Source organism: Cyprinodon tularosa, unplaced genomic scaffold, assembly GCF_016077235.1.
Source record: "Cyprinodon tularosa strain WSP-4 unplaced genomic scaffold, ASM1607723v1 ctg57, whole genome shotgun sequence".
Taxonomy (NCBI): Eukaryota; Metazoa; Chordata; class Actinopteri; order Cyprinodontiformes; family Cyprinodontidae; genus Cyprinodon; species Cyprinodon tularosa.
In genome coordinates, this window is record NW_024039307.1 from 1,630,689 (window position 1) to 1,649,164 (window position 18,476).

At 38.2% G+C, this 18,476-nt stretch overlaps 1 protein-coding gene across 2 annotated transcripts in view; it reads left to right on the forward strand.

Annotated features, from left to right (window-relative positions):
• Nucleotides 1–6,860: 6,860 nt before the first annotated feature.
• LOC119797069 (forkhead box protein J3-like) overlaps nucleotides 6,861–18,476 on the forward strand; it is a 95,648-nt gene continuing 84,032 nt past the window's right edge. For both annotated transcript variants that reach the window (XM_038305973.1, XM_038305974.1), the window contains exon 1: nucleotides 6,861–6,956. The gene's annotated coding sequence lies outside the window, so the exon portion shown is untranslated. The remainder of the gene's footprint in view (nucleotides 6,957–18,476) is intronic.

The window sequence follows — 18,476 nt, forward strand, 5'->3', positions numbered from 1 at the left end:
AGCTGTCTCTAGAAGCAGCATCTTTTGTTCTGATCTAGGTTTATTCATTCAACTCTGCAAATTCACGCTGCTGCAGCCACGTCTCGCGAGATTAGATCACTCCTCCTCATCCATCATCGTGACCAGAAAAAAATAAATTAATCACACATTAAACACATAAAAACATTTAACCTTAAGTTTAAGCACAATAATATACTTTGATATGAGGTAAATTGCAAAACATACAAGTCAGCATCGGGGTATTCACTCGTGGCTGCTGCGGTATTATTTCATAATCGTATTTCCCTTTTTCTGGCTCTACAAACGCCTTGTTTTAAAATCAATTTAATTGTTCCAAATGGGGTTGTTTTTTTTTTTTTAGAAAAATAAAATCAACCAGATGTAAAATGTCCAGCTTAAAAACACGTTTCTCTATAGTCAACTACACTCTCAGCTACACGTTGCAGCTCCGGAGTCTCAGCAGGATCAAACCGGGCTGAACCGCCTCTGACCAAACACCAACTAGTATAAAATGTGAGAGAGAACATGCGTCTTTTAACTCCCTCCCCCAGAGGAGCATATTTCTGACTTTTAAAATCATCCTACTGTTCTTCCCATGCTTTGCCAGATTCAGAATATAAACAAATTAGGGTTTATGAGGCAATATTTCACAACAACTGTTTGAAGCGAAGCTCGTCCTCCAGGAATGATGTCACCTTGCTTGACGCTGATGTGGTTCCTGCACCTGTTAACTCCCCTGGCTCTAGTATCATGACACGTTGCTGTATAAAACAACCCCATAAATCAGTATTTCTTCAGAAATAACTACTAGATGTCAGAATCATCTTTGATGGCCATGATTGTGAGCATAAAACAATGGGTCTGACTTAGCACAGCTTTTATAAATTTGCAATATATACACATAAACTAATATGAAACATATAGAAATGCACCATTTTTATCCAGGTTTCTTTGGTGGTGAAAAGGTGTTTCCGCATTCTCCTATTTTTTTTGTCCATAGTAAATGATAGGAATGTTAATTTTTAGTGCAATAGGCTACTATGGCAACAGATTGTTAAATGCCCTTGGTTAGAGAGACCTCTAGTGGTAGATAGAAACATTACATTTCCTATCTATCTATCTATCTATCTATCTATCTATCTATCTATCTATCTATCTATCTATCTATCTATCTATCTATCTATCTATCTATCTATCTATCTATCTATCTATCTATCTATCTATCTATCTATTTTTTAGATAGATAGATAGATAGATAGATAGATAGATAGATAGATAGATAGATAGAAGTTTTTTGTTTTAACTAGATAAAATGTTGAGATTTGCAAGACACCTTATATATAATTAACAGCTTTACTTTCTATTATATTGCTTCTATGATAGAGTGAGCTAAGCACTGGAAAGACCACTGGCTCCTAATGGGGAACATGCTTTAAGCAAATGCATACATCCACAAGGAGCTGCCTGCTCTTTATCATGATTAGTGTTTCAGTTTGAGAGGCTGTGGTTTCACTGCCCTGCTGGAAAACAGAATCATGGCTGAGAAGGGAGGGCCTGATGGAGTTGAGCAGGAATCCTGCCCACATATTTACTCATTATAGGGAATTAAGTCATTTAATCTGCATCACATCATAGAAATGAACAGAAATGTGAAAATTACAGTTCAATTATTAAAATAAACTTATTGGTATAGACCTTTTTTCTTACAATTATGCTACAATGCTTTGCATCTTAGTGAGAATCATCATTTTAAAAGTAATTTGGAACTAAAATAAAGGATAAACAACACAATACATAATTGTGAAGTAAAAGGAAAATAATACTCAGCCTAAAAGTTTTTTTTACAAATAGAAATTTAATAAGGGTGAATTGCTTTAAATCTCTGACAAACTTACCTGTTGCCAAAGAAAAACATCCTTAAACCAGGATGCCATCTCCATTATGTTTTATCTTATTCACTTTGATGCACTGTAATAATTTCCATTCACACGGTGCTTTGGAGAAACTAGGACAACAAATGCACCTTACTAACTAGGAAGCTGTTGGTTTAATTTGCACCCTGGTGTACTGTTCTTAACTAGGCAACATTGAAGTCAACTGGTTACCAGATTTGTATTTAATTGACATAGAGTTGAATACAAACGCATGCTATATACCCCAAAAGTATTGTTGTAAAATATTCTGAACACCCTGTCGGCATTTTTCTCCCTCTTTACTATAATGCAAGATTTTCAGCTCCTGTGGATATATTTTAGCACCAGATGAGGGCAGCACTACGCTTTTTATGAGACACAATTACAATAATCCTTGGAGAAAATTGCAAGTTTAAATTGTTACCCACTCCCCAAGTGTTAATAGATCAATTTTAAAAATGTATACCCAAAACAAATGTCTTAAACCTGTGTATTAAAGTCTTAACAAACCTCATCGTGACTAATGACCACACATTGCTTAAATTAAAATGTGTTTTCTTTTTCATTGTACCTTGTATTCAGTCATATAGCAGTCCCATTAACGGAAAAAGCACAATGCATATCAATATCTTATTTGTAAACATTTTCCTAATTAAACAGTTAAGGATCTTAACAGTTGGATCATTATAATAATCAGCATGAGCCTGATGCAGTGAGTCAGGAATAATTCTGGCTGAAAGAAAGCAGCATTTTTATTTTCCCTTTTTCTTCCAGTGGCTCTGAAAAAACAAAAAATAATTTAAATTTTCCAATTCTTTTTAAGTTTTTAACTGAAAAACATCTTTCTGGAAAACAAATGCAAGAAACAAAAGAACTGCCATAATCTTTTATAAATTGTCCGCTGCTTGGCATTCGTTTTTCTGTATTCACACCCAGAGGTGAGTAGCAGCCTAATTAGTTACATTTACTCTGCTTCTTACTTTTACTTGAGTAATGTTCTTGTAAACACCTATTTTAGTGAAATTTCTGACTACTCTGAGTAATTTGAACTATTCCAAAATCAGCTAAACATACAGTAAACATGCTGATGAAGATTCTCAGTCAGAGGTCATAGTCGTTCCGTAAAAGTTTAAAAAACAATCCACTGGATCCGCAGTGAGTTTGAGTCTTTATATAGACAAGGCCTTGTCTATATAAAGACTCAAACTCACTCATCCAGACTTTTGAATTGAGAAAGCTTCCTGGAGGGGAAGCGAAACGTCTTCAAACCTTGGAAACCAAGTCCAGTGCATTGTTTTTTAAACTTTTACGGACATACAGTAAACAGTAGATATTTACAGTGGAAGTTAGTTGCCTTATCTTAATATATACACAGTTCTGTGTCTAAGGATTGGTTTATTAAGTTTTATGTTGAAAAATATTGTAAAAGTATTTCTTCTGCAGTAATTTATCTTTTTAAATTAATGACATTTATTTGTATCATTTTGGCATTCAAGATTTTAAAATACCAGAACTTGCCTAACGTTTTTTTTGCCTGCATCATTTACGAACATTAAATCTGATGTTATTATCCAACAGTATACTCAAGTAGCCTTTCTACTAGTACTTTTCTTTTTACTGTTACTTGAGTAAATAATGTTAAAGTAGTGCTACTTTTACTTGAGTAATATTATTGGGTACTCTACCCACCTCTGTTCATGCCTACCATCACTTAAAGAAAATTAAAGTTTAGCTGTTTCAGTTGGATTAGTTTCTGACATTTCCATCTTTAGCTAAAGTCTTTGTTTGTAGAGACCTTACTATGGATTAAAGTGTTCTTAGTCAAGGGCAGGCAACTAAGCACAAAAAAGAACATATCACAGAGGTAGAAAACAACACTGTAAGTACAATTAAAGACAATTAAAAGATTGACATCCCATCTCACTCTGGGAGGAAGCCAGAGTACCCACAGATAATCCAAGGAACCTCCATACAGAAACAATCACTTGGGATTTGAACCAAGGACCTTTTGCAAAGACAGTTACTGTTAAAATAAGCGGTCCAGAGGTAAAAAAAAAAAAAAAAAAAAAAAAAGTACAAGCAGAGGTTAATATTCAATACTGCTTGTGTTCGGCATACAGTAACAGTTTGCTGTATATGTCTGGAATTTGGTTGCAAGAAAGATTTATTTTCTTAGAAAAGCATCCAGTCCTACATACAGTTTTTCAGGACCTTGTTTGAGAATGTGTGACAATAAAACAAAGCATGAAACTTTGTGTGTATACAAAATACCCCTGCACACATCAGACAAACAACCTACAGATGTTAAAACATGTTGGTGGCTGAATAATGCTACGGGGTTACTTTTTTTGGATAGAACTGAAGTTTTTGTAAGATGTATAAAGCTGAATAGTTTAAAAGATACATTTTTAGAGAAGTTGTCGAGACCATCCGTGAAGAAATTTTAGAAAGACCTGGAATTTACTCTTTCTTTATTAAAAACTGCAGAACAAAGAGCTATTTTAATGTGTTAAAATTTGCTGAACTATATTTAGACATTTAGACATGCCTATAAATACCAGCAAAATGTAATCTGGTCAGATGAGATCAAAATCAAATTCTTTGTATGCCATGATACAAAATATGTTTAAAGGAAGTTTAAAGAAGATACATTTTAGTGTCAGTCATCTAACATGAATATGATAGAAAAAAAATGAAAGCAAAGAAAGCTTGGAATTCAAAGAACGGCCCACTAAGTCTACAAGATTTAAAAACTGTTTATTTAGATGAACTGACTGCAATCACACCTGAGTGTTGCAGTTGTTTTAGCATAAAGGAAGCATCTGGAAGCTGTCATCACAGGTTTTCAGTTCAAAGTCTTACATTTGAGGAAAGCATGGTAAATATCTTTTCCTCTCTTTCACTTTTTTTTTTTAAAATTTCACATACCTTAATAAACCCATGGTATGATTTATTTACATTTGTGGGCTACATTGGTTGTAACCTAATTCAATGAATTCAAAGAACATATGATTAGATCAACCAGCTGGATTTCTGTCTGACTTCATTAAAGAGAGCAGACATGGAATGGCCCAAAGGAGACAGAGAAGAAATATCTGCAAAATTTTGAAGCTCTGAAGGACTTTTATTTAGCAGATCATTAAAAATATTGTAAATTTGCAATGTACAATACAAACTCCTAACAAGGGCGAAAATTCAATTAAAAGGCACTTCAGCAAAATGATACAGTAGTAATCCTTTTGCATTCCTATTAATCAGCTGACAAATCAAACCAGGGCAGCTTCTTTGACAGTGAGGCTAGTTTACAAAAGAAAACATAGTAAAAATAGCTAAATTAAATATAAGTTGAAACTTTATCAGAACATGTTTACAATTCCTGTTACCTAGATTTATTCACATAGGGTGAACAAAAGTATGGCACTGGATACAGCTTATCTTTATGATAATAACTGAGTCAATCAGATTTTTCTCCTCGACAATAAGCTTAAATAATCTTAATGACATTTTAAGTATTTCAATAGACTCAGTAAAAAGTCAGGTCAAACATTTCACTAAATTCTCTTAACACATAGAGATGTGTTGGGCTTGTTATGCAATTTCGACAGTGAAAGGTGCTGTGGTTGCTGAGGATGTTTTAACTTTTTATCTCTCTGTATAATGTGGCCTGAGCTGTACACCAAAAACAAGTTTCTGTGAATTAATTCAATGAAAGTTAAAATAGTGGGCAAAAAGCAAAAAAAGCTGGGTCTCAACTTTTCGCCGAAAAAGCAAGAAAGACAACGGAATATTTTAACAGATCACCACTGCCCTTAAAATGATGAGATATATCTATGGTATTCTTCTGTATCTAAGCTGTTAAACATTTTATAATTAACTGGTGTATCTATTAAACTGTCATCAGAACCAAGGAAACACCAACAAGACCATCAAACAAAAATCACATTATAGGTGCATTAATATATTTTATACTATGTCTGGTCGGGAGAACGTTTTCTCTTTTGTGAACAATGAAATGTTAGTTATCTAATATAATGTGTTCAAATCTGAGCAATAACATTTTAATTGGCCTCAATTGCAGTCCAAAAAAGGTGCAGCATTAAAAAGTCACCTACTAATGCTGTACTCTCCACTTGGTGGCGCTGTTACTTCATCTCAGCCTCCTCTCTGCATTTAATGATCAAATTTAAAGTAAAAATCAAGCTAGAAAATAACGTTAATGTACCTAAAAGCCAGCATATATGAATGTAACTATAGCTTATATGGGGCAAACTTGCCTGTGCCATCCAAAGACTACGTCACTAGTATGATTAATCACATATTTCTTTGTTTAAAGCACATCTCTGATAACTGAGCGCTTTTAGTTGTTTTCTTTAAAGATGCAAGTCGCACAAAGCGTTTCTTATGATAAAAAATAAACATGATTATTATAATAAAGCATTTTATATATAAATATATGTCATAGTGCAAACAATCGTGGTTGGAGATTTTGCATTAATTTCCTGCAAAACCTCATTAATATCTGAGCAGGGAACTAGTTAAATGAATGTGAATTTCTCTTTTCCCTCTGCTGTGGTGCATGAATTCATCTTCAATGTGCTCCGGCTGGCGTTGGAAGTAGTTCCGGTGGCTTATCAGCGGAGCGCTCAGAGAGCCCCGGGATCTCCTGCCGCGGTCGCTGCTGCCGCCGCCGCTGCTGCTGCTGTTGCTGCTGGGTTCAGACGCCAAACAGCGGGTCGCAGTGTTTCCATCAGGAGCGTCGATTGACCGCAGACTGCCCGGTCAGTTCAGTCTGACTCCGCCAGCCGGAGCGCCGAGCCACTGACAGCGCAGAGACACCACTGGAGCTTTTGTCTTCAACAAGGGGAATTTTCAAGTGCACAATCTGTGCGTCTGGAATATATATATACACACACAGACATATATATATATATATATATATATATATATATATATATATATTTATATAAATATATATTTATATATATGAATATATATATATATATATATAAAGAGATCTGAGCCGGTTCAGTTTTATGCATCATGGTAAGTACTCAGAAATGCATATGATTAGTAATAAGTATTAGTAATAAAATATTTTAAAGTAGTAATGGTTTTACTTTTAAAGGCAGGCCGTGACAAGTTGCCTGCCTGTGACAGTATGCAAGCCTGCAGGTACTGGAGATGTGTATTTAAAAACAATGTGGTTAAGTCCAACTTCTGCAAGTTTACCAGAATCTCGTCTGGATGACATAGACTCTGTTAAGCTGTCAGAGGTGATGCGGTTAAAACACAAAGTTGTGCTCAGTGACGTGCAGTTCTTCAAGCGTTGGAATGTATTTGGAGCAGAAATATGCAGATGATATTTACAGCTGGAGAGGCTTTCAGAAGGAGATCAAAAAGTGAGACAACCTCAGAGGAGACTGAGCGGAGCTGCACAGTGATTTGTCCCAAGCAGCTAAAGTCAGTCCAGATGTAGAGCAGATTTTTAAAACCAGTTTGCAATCTTTTCAGTCTGCAAATGGTTAAATAAAAATGTCTCATTTGTGCATGCACATTTGTTTTATATACAGGGGCGTCCCCATCCATTTTAGTGCTTGCTTCATTAAATGTTTCTTTAATTTAGTGTTGCAACAATACAAATTGAGTAAAATTTGCATTGAATCCATCTCTGAAAGATCTGTCATCATGTAAGATAAAAAACAAGTTCAATGGATGGGATCTAGACTCATTGATCACAAGGATTTTTAACAACTTACTGCAGAAATATCTGCAGCAGTCTGGTGTTTTTAGGACTATAACTGTCATGATACGTGGTTGGTTGCTAGCCCAAGGATGCAGAACTCCACAGACGCAGAGGCAGGATCAAAGTTCAATATTTATTGGGAACACAGGTTACCTGCCCTGGAAGGCAGAGAGGACAGAAAAAGGTTAAACTCAGGGATCAAAAACTAAACTGAAGACTCAGGGGTTCGCTGGTTCAGACAGGCAGAGTAGCACAGGGAACGGACATGGCAAGGCGTGGCAAAACATGGCTAACATGGCTAGGAAACACAAGGCTTGAGGGCTATGGCTGTGGGTAACACATGCTACGATCCGGCTCAGAGTGAAGCTGTGACACAGCTTATATGGGGAGAGGTTAATGAGCAGAGCTGATGGGAAACAGCTGTGCGCTGAGAACCAGCTCCCAGGAGAAGGATCCACATCGCCCTCTGGTGGGCAACCTCTGGATCCCAACAGGAAAAGAAGCTCACAGGAAGGGATCCAAACAGAAACAGAAGCTACAGAATGGGATCCACACCGCCCTCTGGAGGGCAAACCTTGGATCCCAACAGTACCCCCCCCTCAAGGGCGGATACCAGACGCCCAAAAACAAAAACCAGAAAACAAAACAACCCTCCTCGGGCGAGCAGAGGGGGAAACAGGCACGGGGGGCCAGACACGAAAACAGAACAGAGTCCAAAAATCAAAACAACCCACCCGGGGTGGGCGAGGACAGGAAAGTCTCAGGGGACCGGCCGTGGGGCCGGGTAGCAAGGCTTAGTCTCTGGTGGCCGGCCGTGGGGCCGGCAGCAGGACAGAGTCTCAGGTGGCCGACCGTGTGACCGGCAGCAGGACTGAGTCTCAGGTGGCCGGCCGTGTGACCGGCGTCTCAGAAGCTGCAGGGGCCATGGAGGAGGGCGCCTTCTCTGCTGCAGCAGGAAGCGCGGAGGAGGACGCTGTTTCTGCTGCTGTAGGAAACTCCAAGTTGGACGCCGTCTCTGCCTCTGCGGGGAGCAACGAGGAGAACACCGTCTCAGCTGCTGCGGGGAGCGTCGAGGTGAACGCCGTCTCAGCCGCTGCGGGAAGCGTCGAGGAGGACGCCGTCTCTGCCTCTGCGGGGAGCAACGAGGAGAACGCCGTCTCAGCTGCTGCGGGGAGAGTCGAGGTGAACGCCGTCTCAGCCGCTGCGGGAAGCGTCGAGGAGGACGCCGTCTCGGCTTCTGCGGGGAGCAGCGAGGAGAACGCCGTCTCAGCTGCTGCGACACAGCAACAGGCTCAGCAGCAACCGACGACTGTGGCTCAGGGGAAGGCTCAGAGGAAAGCGTCGACTGCAGCTCAGGAGGAGGCTCAGGGGAAGCCGCCGACTGCAGCTCCACCCCTGGAGCAGGGGAGACCAGCGACTGTGGCTCCACAGGAACCCAGGAGGCTGCAGATTGCGGCTCCGGATCAGGAACAGAAGAGGCCGCCCATTGCGGCTTCACATCAGGAACAGGGGAGCCCGCTGGTTGCGGCTCCCGGTCAGGAACAGGGGAGGCCGCCCACCGCGGCTCCCGGTCAGGAACAGAAGAAGCCGCCCATTGCGGCTCCCGGTCAGGAACAGAAGAAGCCGCCCATTGCGGCTCCGCCTCAGGAGGAGAGGTGACCACCGATTGTGGTTCCGGAGGAGGCGGCGAACAGCGCATAGAACGCCAAAGGGTCTCCAGATTACTCATATACTCCCGATTCCAGCGATCCCGCTCCTCATCACGTTGGCGACACCACATTTCCCATTGGCGATCCAACTCCTCTTTACGTCGGCGCCGCTCCATCTCCCGTTTCCGGATCACCTCCTCCCACCGGACTGATGCTGGCGGAAGAATCCGAGCAGGCTTAGGGGTCTCTAGACGGCTCGGGGCTAACTCAGGGGCTAACTCAGGGGCAAAGGCAGCCACCAGCTCATCATAGTGACGACGAAGCGCCTCCCACCCGGGAGGTAGCGGACGGCGCTGGGCGGGCCTCACCAGGTGAGCGTGCTGGGAGTCTGCTGGGCTAGTCTGTTGGCCGGATCGTTCTGTCATGATACGTGGTTGGTTGCTAGCCCAAGGATGCAGAACTCCACAGACTCAGAGGCAGGATCAAAGTTCAATATTTATTGGGAACACAGGTTACCTGCCCTGGAAGGCAGAGAGGACAGAAAAAGGTTAAACTCAGGGATCAAAAACTAAACTGAAGACTCACGGGTTCGCTGGTTCAGACAGGCAGAGTAGCACAGGGAACGGACATGGCAAGGCGTGGCAAAACATGGCTAACATGGCTAGGAAACACAAGGCTTGAGGGCTATGGCTGTGGGTAACACATGCTACGATCCGGCTCAGAGTGAAGCTGTGACACAGCTTATATGGGGAGAGGTTAATGAGCAGAGCTGATGGGAAACAGCTGTGCGCTGAGAACCAGCTCCCAGGAGAAGGATCCACATCGCCCTCTGGTGGGCAACCTCTGGATCCCAACAGGAAAAGAAGCTCACAGGAAGGGATCCAAACAGAAACAGAAGCTACAGAATGGGATCCACACCGCCCTCTGGAGGGCAAACCTTGGATCCCAACAATAACAACTCACTTTTTTTAGTGTATAACACTGAAATAATTTAAATGTTGCAGGTAGAAGTTTTGCAATTTGTCAAAATATCAAGAACAATATGACTTAATTATTCCCCTTTTTCACAACTTGAATCTTAAAAATATTTTTTTTTTTAAAGATTAAACATATTTAAACATTCTTAGACATTGATGATCTAGATGCATATTTTTTTTAGTGACCTTGTTGAACATGTTTTTAATAATTGAAAATGTTCTATATTCAACGACGGTAAAGCATATTGAAAAGTTAAAGGTTTCTATCAGATCAGTGCTCAGAGTTATCATCCTTTTTGTTGCTTTGCTCTTTACAGAGTATCTCATGCCAAACTTGCTGATATTTGCTGCTTAAATAATCGGGTTATCTTTTCAGGTAAAAGCTGTGATCAGCTCCTTATACTTTATTAACTTAAGATTTAAAAACTGTTTCCTTAACGAGAGAGTTAATGGAGATTGGGCTTCTTTAGTTCCTACATTGTTTTTGTCTGGGCTTAAAACTATTTAGTTTTTCCTTTAAGTAAAGAGGATTGATTTTGAACAAGTTGACAAGTAGTGCACAGCAACAAGTTGGCTGTTTGCATCAGTATCAGTTAAGATTTTTGAACTTTTAATAACTTTTGTTACCCATTAATGGGCCATGTCTGCTGAATAGCACGTGAGGTGAAGTGGTAGTCTAATGGTTATAGATCAGAGCGTTGGTGCCCTGAAGAGGTTACAAGGTTTGAACCTCAGACTCTTCCTTGTGCTCCTGAAGACCCTTAACCCGTTAAATGCTCTCTTTGTGTGTCTCATGGTGGCAGCACACTGCAGCCTGATGAATGGGACACAGGACAGAATTTACACTGTGGGAGTATAAATGTAGGTTTCTTATCTTCTTCTATTTAACAAAGTCAAACAGTGTTTTGTTGGGATTTTAAATATTTTAGTGTGAAAATTAAAATCATTTAATAGGATAATGTCAACACATAGCTTGCTTTAAACCTACCCCTTCTCTGGTATATTTCCAAACATTTATTACCACAATCAGATAAGAGAAATTACTATAAATAAGTAGATTAAATAAAAAAAACAAACTTAAATCATTTAGAAAAACACACAATTATCACAGCCCTTCTTTATTCCGGTACATTGTGAGAATCATTTGTTTGTATTGATTTTTAAACTGTGCCATGCTTGGACATTGCTTAAACTCTGTACACAACTTCTCTGCAAAGACAGAGACACACAAACCTTTCGATGTACTGATGTTTAAAGATAAACATCCCCTTTGAAATTATACCTCCAAACTAAAAAAAAAAAGTCTAAATATTTAATGGAAGTCAATTGTGTATCTGTTTATACACAAATTGAGCTAAATGAAAATTGAGACCGCATGTAAATTTGAATTCTTTTTTCAATTTCGGAATAATGAACATATGCATTCATTGTAACCAAAATTAGGATTCTTTCCTCTGGCTCTTCTCTTAAGTATGAATAGTGGTTATATAGGTTGTAAACATTTCCAAAGTAATATCACAGAATCAGTGAGCAGTAGAGAGTATGGAGAGGTTTATGGTCCAGAATATGTTTTGCTTTGCAAAATACAGAAATACTGCCTTACAATTTGCTCTGTGCATTAGGGCTGGGTATCGGTTCTTATTTCAATAAGCGATTCCATTCTGACTCTCAAGATTCATTATTCATTTCTTTTGGATCCGATCCGGTTTTTAGCTGTTAACTCACCTACATGATTATATGGTTATACAACATATTGAAACTGGTACTCTATTAACATTCAGTAGCAAATTAATAAAGTAGTGATGGTTAAAGGCAGTATTCTGTCAGATCAGCATACCCCGTCAGACCTGCATTCCCATAGTACTAAGCATGCGCATGCATGCACAGTGTGACATTTAAACAATTTCTGTTACGTGTGCAGATCAATATGACAATCTGACAGGTTAGCTGCCATGTCAGGGTGTGAAGTAGCGACACAGAAAGCGAGGCTGTCTGTGTTTAAAGCAGTTAAGCTTTTAATTCTGTTTACCGCAGACTGAAACTTTTAGTCTGTTTCATCACGCATAAATAAATTAGCCTGCTTGATATTCGGTATGCTTTTCTGGTAAGTTTGTGTGTTTACCTTCAACTATAACTTTTTGTTTATCATATTACGCATAAATAACGGAGCCTAGTAGACTTGCTTCCACTTATAGTGTCAGTATGCAAATCTGACATCTTGCGCATGCGTATTGACTTTGGGTATGCTGGTCTGACCAAACAGCTCATAGAAAAGTGGAAAATCCTATTTTTTGAATTGTTCATTGATTTATCAATCGATCTCTAAGAATTAATATGAGAATAGATTCAGAATTAGAAAACAGATTTTTTTCACACAGCTCTAATGTAATGGTTTATATGGGACATATATTTTATTGTCTATTATTACCCGATTAAATCTAATTTCTTAAATTCTCTCAATATTCACCCCATCTACTTGTATTGAAGATTAATCAGTGCTGACCAATGCCCATTTTTGGGCCAGCCAATGGCCCATAATGTAATCAAAAATGTATCAATCTAATTTTTATCTTACATGTTAATTTATATTAAATCATTTATCAGTTTAGCAAATTATAAGGATTTAAATATATATCAATGTGCACATATCTCGCCTAGTATGCTGTGTGTCTTCCCATTGAGAAAGAGTCCTTCTATCATGAGCCTAAATCTCTGAAATAAAAAGGGCTTATAGGTGTCAACTTGTTCTCTCTTGCTGCAGCCAGTCAGGACTGTCCAGCTCCCTAAAAACCATCAGTATAAATGCTACTGTATGTGTGACTGTGTGTGTGGACAATGTTTTGTTTTTTTGCTTCTGATTTGGATGCATCTCTGATTCCTATCAAGATGAGAGCTGTCTGAACAGATTTCTCTCATCATTATTTGCTCTGAGATTTACTTGTGCTTGTAAATGGTGTTGATTGAGGGCAATTTGGTTTTTTAATTGCTGAACAGCTGCCACACTCTCTGCTGATTGCCATTGTAGGCTCTTCTCAGTACATCACTCATAGACCTCCTAAATGCCTCATTAAAACGTTACGCGGAATCTCATGAAACGCGAGAAGGAACTGTCGCAGCTTTTTTTTTTAATAGTGATTTGTCTTTTATTATCCGAAAGGTCATTGTAATTATTGTCAATGTCAGCAAACGCAGAGGAGAAAGAAGTGAGTCAAGTAATGACTTTCTGGAAGTTGAAAGAGGAGTTATTTTTGGGTAGATTGTAGCATTGTAATTTCTTAGACAACGATGAACTCCCTGTAATGTCACAAGGTTTTTATTCCACGCCTTCTGTCTGGTTTTTCCTTTGCATTTTAGGGGTGACCTGTTTTCTGTATGGCTTTGAATTTAGAGTTTGGTTTTTCTACCTTACTTTGAAATATGGTGGAGTTTTAATGTTAAATACAGCTTGCAATAATCCGGGAATCTTCAGCAACCTTAAAAAGTTGAATAAGGTCAGGAATTTGCTCATTCTTTTTCAGTTCTGCATAAGTTCAGGAAAAATTAATTAGTGGAAAAAACGTTTAGATTTTTTAAATTTGCTTTATATTTTCTCAAAGACAAAATATAGAATTTCTAAAAATGACAAATTCACTGATCAAGCTAATGGCCATAACTAACTTCCGGTCTTCTTTGAACTCTGACATCTCATTTTCAACTTTTATACTCAGGCATATGAAAACATATGAAAGTGCAGGATGACAATAGTGTCTCTTTTTATGCATTATATCATATATGTCTAACCTTTACATTTTATTAAACTAGGAAAAAAACACAAATCATCACAGCTTTCTAGGTTTTCCCACATTTAATGAATAGAAAATAAATCAGATATTATTATTTTTTCCCCCTGTCAGCCATCAGAGCAAAATTAACAAATTCAGGTCTCTGATTGGTTATCAGAAAATATTAAATGACCCATATTTTGCTTTTTAGTAGCTGTGGTATACTTTCATTAGAATGTGATTACATAGTTATTTAATAATCTAATACTAATATCTATATTTTAAACTGTATTTTAGATACATCTGTCATCATTTAACTGGGTCTGGTTAATTTCCCCCCAAAAAGTACTGAAATTTCAAAATCTTTTGTGGTGCACTGGACATTCATCCATAGATGGGATTTTGCAAAAATTCCTAAATGTGAAATGTTTTGCTCATGTTAAGTCTAATAACAAAATGCTTAATTTATTTTTATTGAATAAAAATAAAACTAAGTACAATACAATAGTTTCAAACCATAAACCTATTGATTCTCTTACTTAGCAGGATTATTATACAGGATATTTACATAGAAATTTATATAGATGGGTATTTATATATATAGCTATTGCACTGGGTATCAAATGTAAAAACATGTTATTGCACAGGGTATTAAATAGTAATTGCTCATTAGATATTGCACAAGTTATTGCCATTATATAGTCGCATTGTAGAGTCTGATGGCAACAGGGATGAATGACCTGCGGTAGCGCACCTTTTTACAAAGAGGGTGTAAAATTCTTTACCTAAAGGAGCTGCTCAGCTACTCTACGGTCTTGTGCAGGGGATGAAAGGTGTTGTCCATGATGGATGTGAGCTTGGAAAGCACCCTTTTTCCAGCCACTTCCTCCACTGAGTCCAGAGCGCAGCCTAGGACAGAAGCGGCCTTTCTCACCAGTCTCTTTCTGTCCCACTCTGCGTTGCCAGGGGCTAAGCAGATGACAAATAAAGTTGATGTGTACAAGGGATTAACTTATCTTTTTTTTCTTTGGATTCAAAAAGGCTCTTTACAAGATTTTCTCCCTTTTATGTTTTCTTGTCCTTTATTATAAAAATTGAAACAAGTTATAATTCTTGTCAGTAGTCAAGTTGATTGGAATCTGATATCAACCAGAAAAACCAAATATTTGTATCTCTGCTTTCTTTATATTATTGTTGTTAATAAATAGAAAAAGAAATATTTGGGAGTTTATAAACTTTTCTCCAAAGTAGAAACATTTAGTGCATGATATTCAATTCAGTCCAATTAGTTCATTTATATAAAACCAATTTACCACACATTTAATCTCAAGTCATTTTACAGTCAATCAAGTCATACAGTCATACAGAAAGACTGATTAAAAGTGTTTTATTTAAAGAACTTGGAGAATGACACTGAGTTATTGACTGCAGAATTCATTACTTCCAGTTGGGCCTATGGTGATAGAGGACAGTTGCTTGTATTGTGTTGTTTTTTGCAGCAACCCCTCATACCAATCATGCATGTAGCAACAGTGGAGAGGAAAAGTTTTGATACAACAAGTTATAGGTTTTGGAACCGAACTGCTATGAATAGTTCACATTTCTTAATTGCAGTGAAAATCCCTTTAAACTGTTAAATAAGGAGCTAGTTATGGCCTTGTCTTGTTTCATGACTTTTGTGACACATATCTGTATGTTGTAAATTTATTTTAAAAGTAAGTATTATCTTTAACATCTAGGTGTTTGGAAATAAAAAAACACAGGAACAAACAAGTAAGTTATACAGGGCAGATTATATTCGTAAACAAGCCATAGCATCACCTTTTTGGTACTTACTGACTCTTTTGAATTGCTCAAAAAAATTATATTTAAGAGCATATAGAATGAAACACAATTCCTGCACCCTGGTGGCTGGCCGGTGTTCACACCGAGTCTGTGTTATTGAAAATGTCAGCATGAGCTGCATTAGCGTGTATCATTCAGAAAGGATTTTTTCTTTTTCTAGCTCATATGTAATCTCAGACATGCTGTGCAGAAAACTCCGTATGCTATGCTATACCAAGAAGCTGCCTGTTCCTCATCATTTCTCATTATAGCAAACATTTCAGTCAGATAGGGTGTGTGTTAACTTTCCTAGTAGAAAACTGAAGGGCCGTGGCTTTTATGATGGCCCTTTTCCACCAGTGTCTACTCTGCATGCTTTAGTTTTTAGGGTTTTTGGCAGCTATTTTCTCAGAGGTCCAAGCGGGCCGCTAGGCTGTCCAAATTCCTGAACGAATCACTTGCTTTACTTTAGAGACTGCTTTACAAGAATGAGAACCGCCATTTGTAAAAACCAACAACATCAACTCAGCGTATTCTGAGTTAAAAGGACTAGAGAAGCATTGAAATTGCAGAAAGTAGATGAAACAACCCCAAATGAGAAAGTCACCAAAGAGATGTCCAAGCTGATGGCTGCTGATGTCCTTCAGCGAAAACCAAAGCAAAGCTATGAGATGCACTAGAAAATGAAAAGCATTTACCAGACCATCAAGAACCCCAATGGCCAGACAGATCCATCCATCCATCCATTATCTGACACGCTTGGCCAGACAGATTTGGCAGGAAAAGTTGCAAGTGCTTGGAGGGGACAGCCTGCATGGCAACCAACAGCAGAGCAATGGGAGTTTGGGTGGTTTTGACTCAATCTTTCCTGAACTTGATTCCATGATAGATAAAGGTGAAACACACACAGCATATATTCAATCAATATTCTATATGTTCAATCAATAAACCACTTTACGTTTTGATTATTGTGTATATGACCACTATAGAAAGTTAGCATTAGATATTGTCATCTTTAGGGATGTCCCGATCTAATATTGATATCGGAATATGGTCTCTCACCAGCAAAAAAAAGTATTAAAACATATTTACCTTCAACTATAATCTCTAATATTAACATAACGGAAGTACAAAACCCCTTTTGTACACTTCCTTTTAAAGTTTATGTATCCCGTTGGTTAATAATGCATTGTTAAGTTGTTCTTATATCTATTGTTGACTAGTTTTGACTGTTTTAGTAATATCACTTGATCAGTATCACTTGATACTACAAAAAACAAGTAATATAAGTATATGATTCATGCTGATATCATGTCAATATTATTGGTCAATACTCAAAGCTGCAATATTGGTATCATATTGGAAATGTAAAACCTTTATTTAGACACCCCTAGTGTTTCACCGCCACACGACTTCTAGCTTGTATCCTTCAGTTTGATAGCTCTCTATGTTGTCCCAAATGTTCCCGTACTTAACGAGAGTGCTGATCTTATCTTATCTAAGCCTTTCTGGCTCTATTCTTTTACTTTTAAGTTGAACAAATAGGTATTGACTAAACCGCAGGTTTTTCATTACCTTCATTATTGAGTATTGGGTTGCATACAAATCCTGTCACATTACTTTTCAAGCTATTGGGCCTCTTTGCTAAAAGACCCCACATTGAAGTGCTACCCAATCGAAATGGAAATATGTCTAGTATGTTGATTCTAACCAATTAGGTTCTAATAGGAAAGGACCATAAAATAGGAGGACGAGGTGCAATGTCAGCTTCCCCTAATCTATCTCTGAATATCTCTTTCAAGTCGTATGAAATAGGGCAGTTGCAAGAAATGACAACGCATTTGTTTTCTGCCATCCATAGTGTTTGCAAAAACCAGGACAGTTGTGTTTTCTGAGTAAATTACACAATGATTAACAATGATTGAAAGCAATTGGTTGCTCTGTGCACTCGATTTTATTTAGGGGGATCAGAGAGAAGTTAGATTTAAAAAAAGGCATGCCACACTTTACAGATCTTTATCTGATAGAATCTCAGAAAAAAACATGTTGTTCTAAAGTGTAAAATCCTCAGAAAATATGTTGAAAAGTTTTCAAGGTATGAATACTTAATTTCCCAACGTGACAGGACTTCTCTGTCACCCAGCTGTAAGCTGAGGAATTTGACGACACATTAGAGCAGGCGTTCTCCCTTTTCAAGTACCTTTAAGTTCCCTGAGTGCTCCCCGTCACTGTGATTTTTGTCATGTCCCCAGGAAAGTACACATAATTTAAATTCTAATGCAGCAAATCCTTTTATCTTGTCAAAATCCTCTTTGATTCAGTTTGCGAAAGCGTCGCTGTGATTTCAAAAAGAAAGATGTGAGAGATAAGATAGGGGGGATGATCACCTTTAAAGGGCTTCTATTTGGATTGAACTCAGCCGTTGCGCTGCCAGCGACAAGAGCCTCCATTGTGAACCCGATGTCCCGCACAGGCAGGCAGGGTTGCACTCTCGCTGCTTCGGATTTTAATGAGTAACAATTGTTGGCCAATTTGCATGTAAAACAATGCAATTACAAACAAGCATCAAAAAGCTGTAAAACTTCTAAAAAATGTAAATTACTCTATTA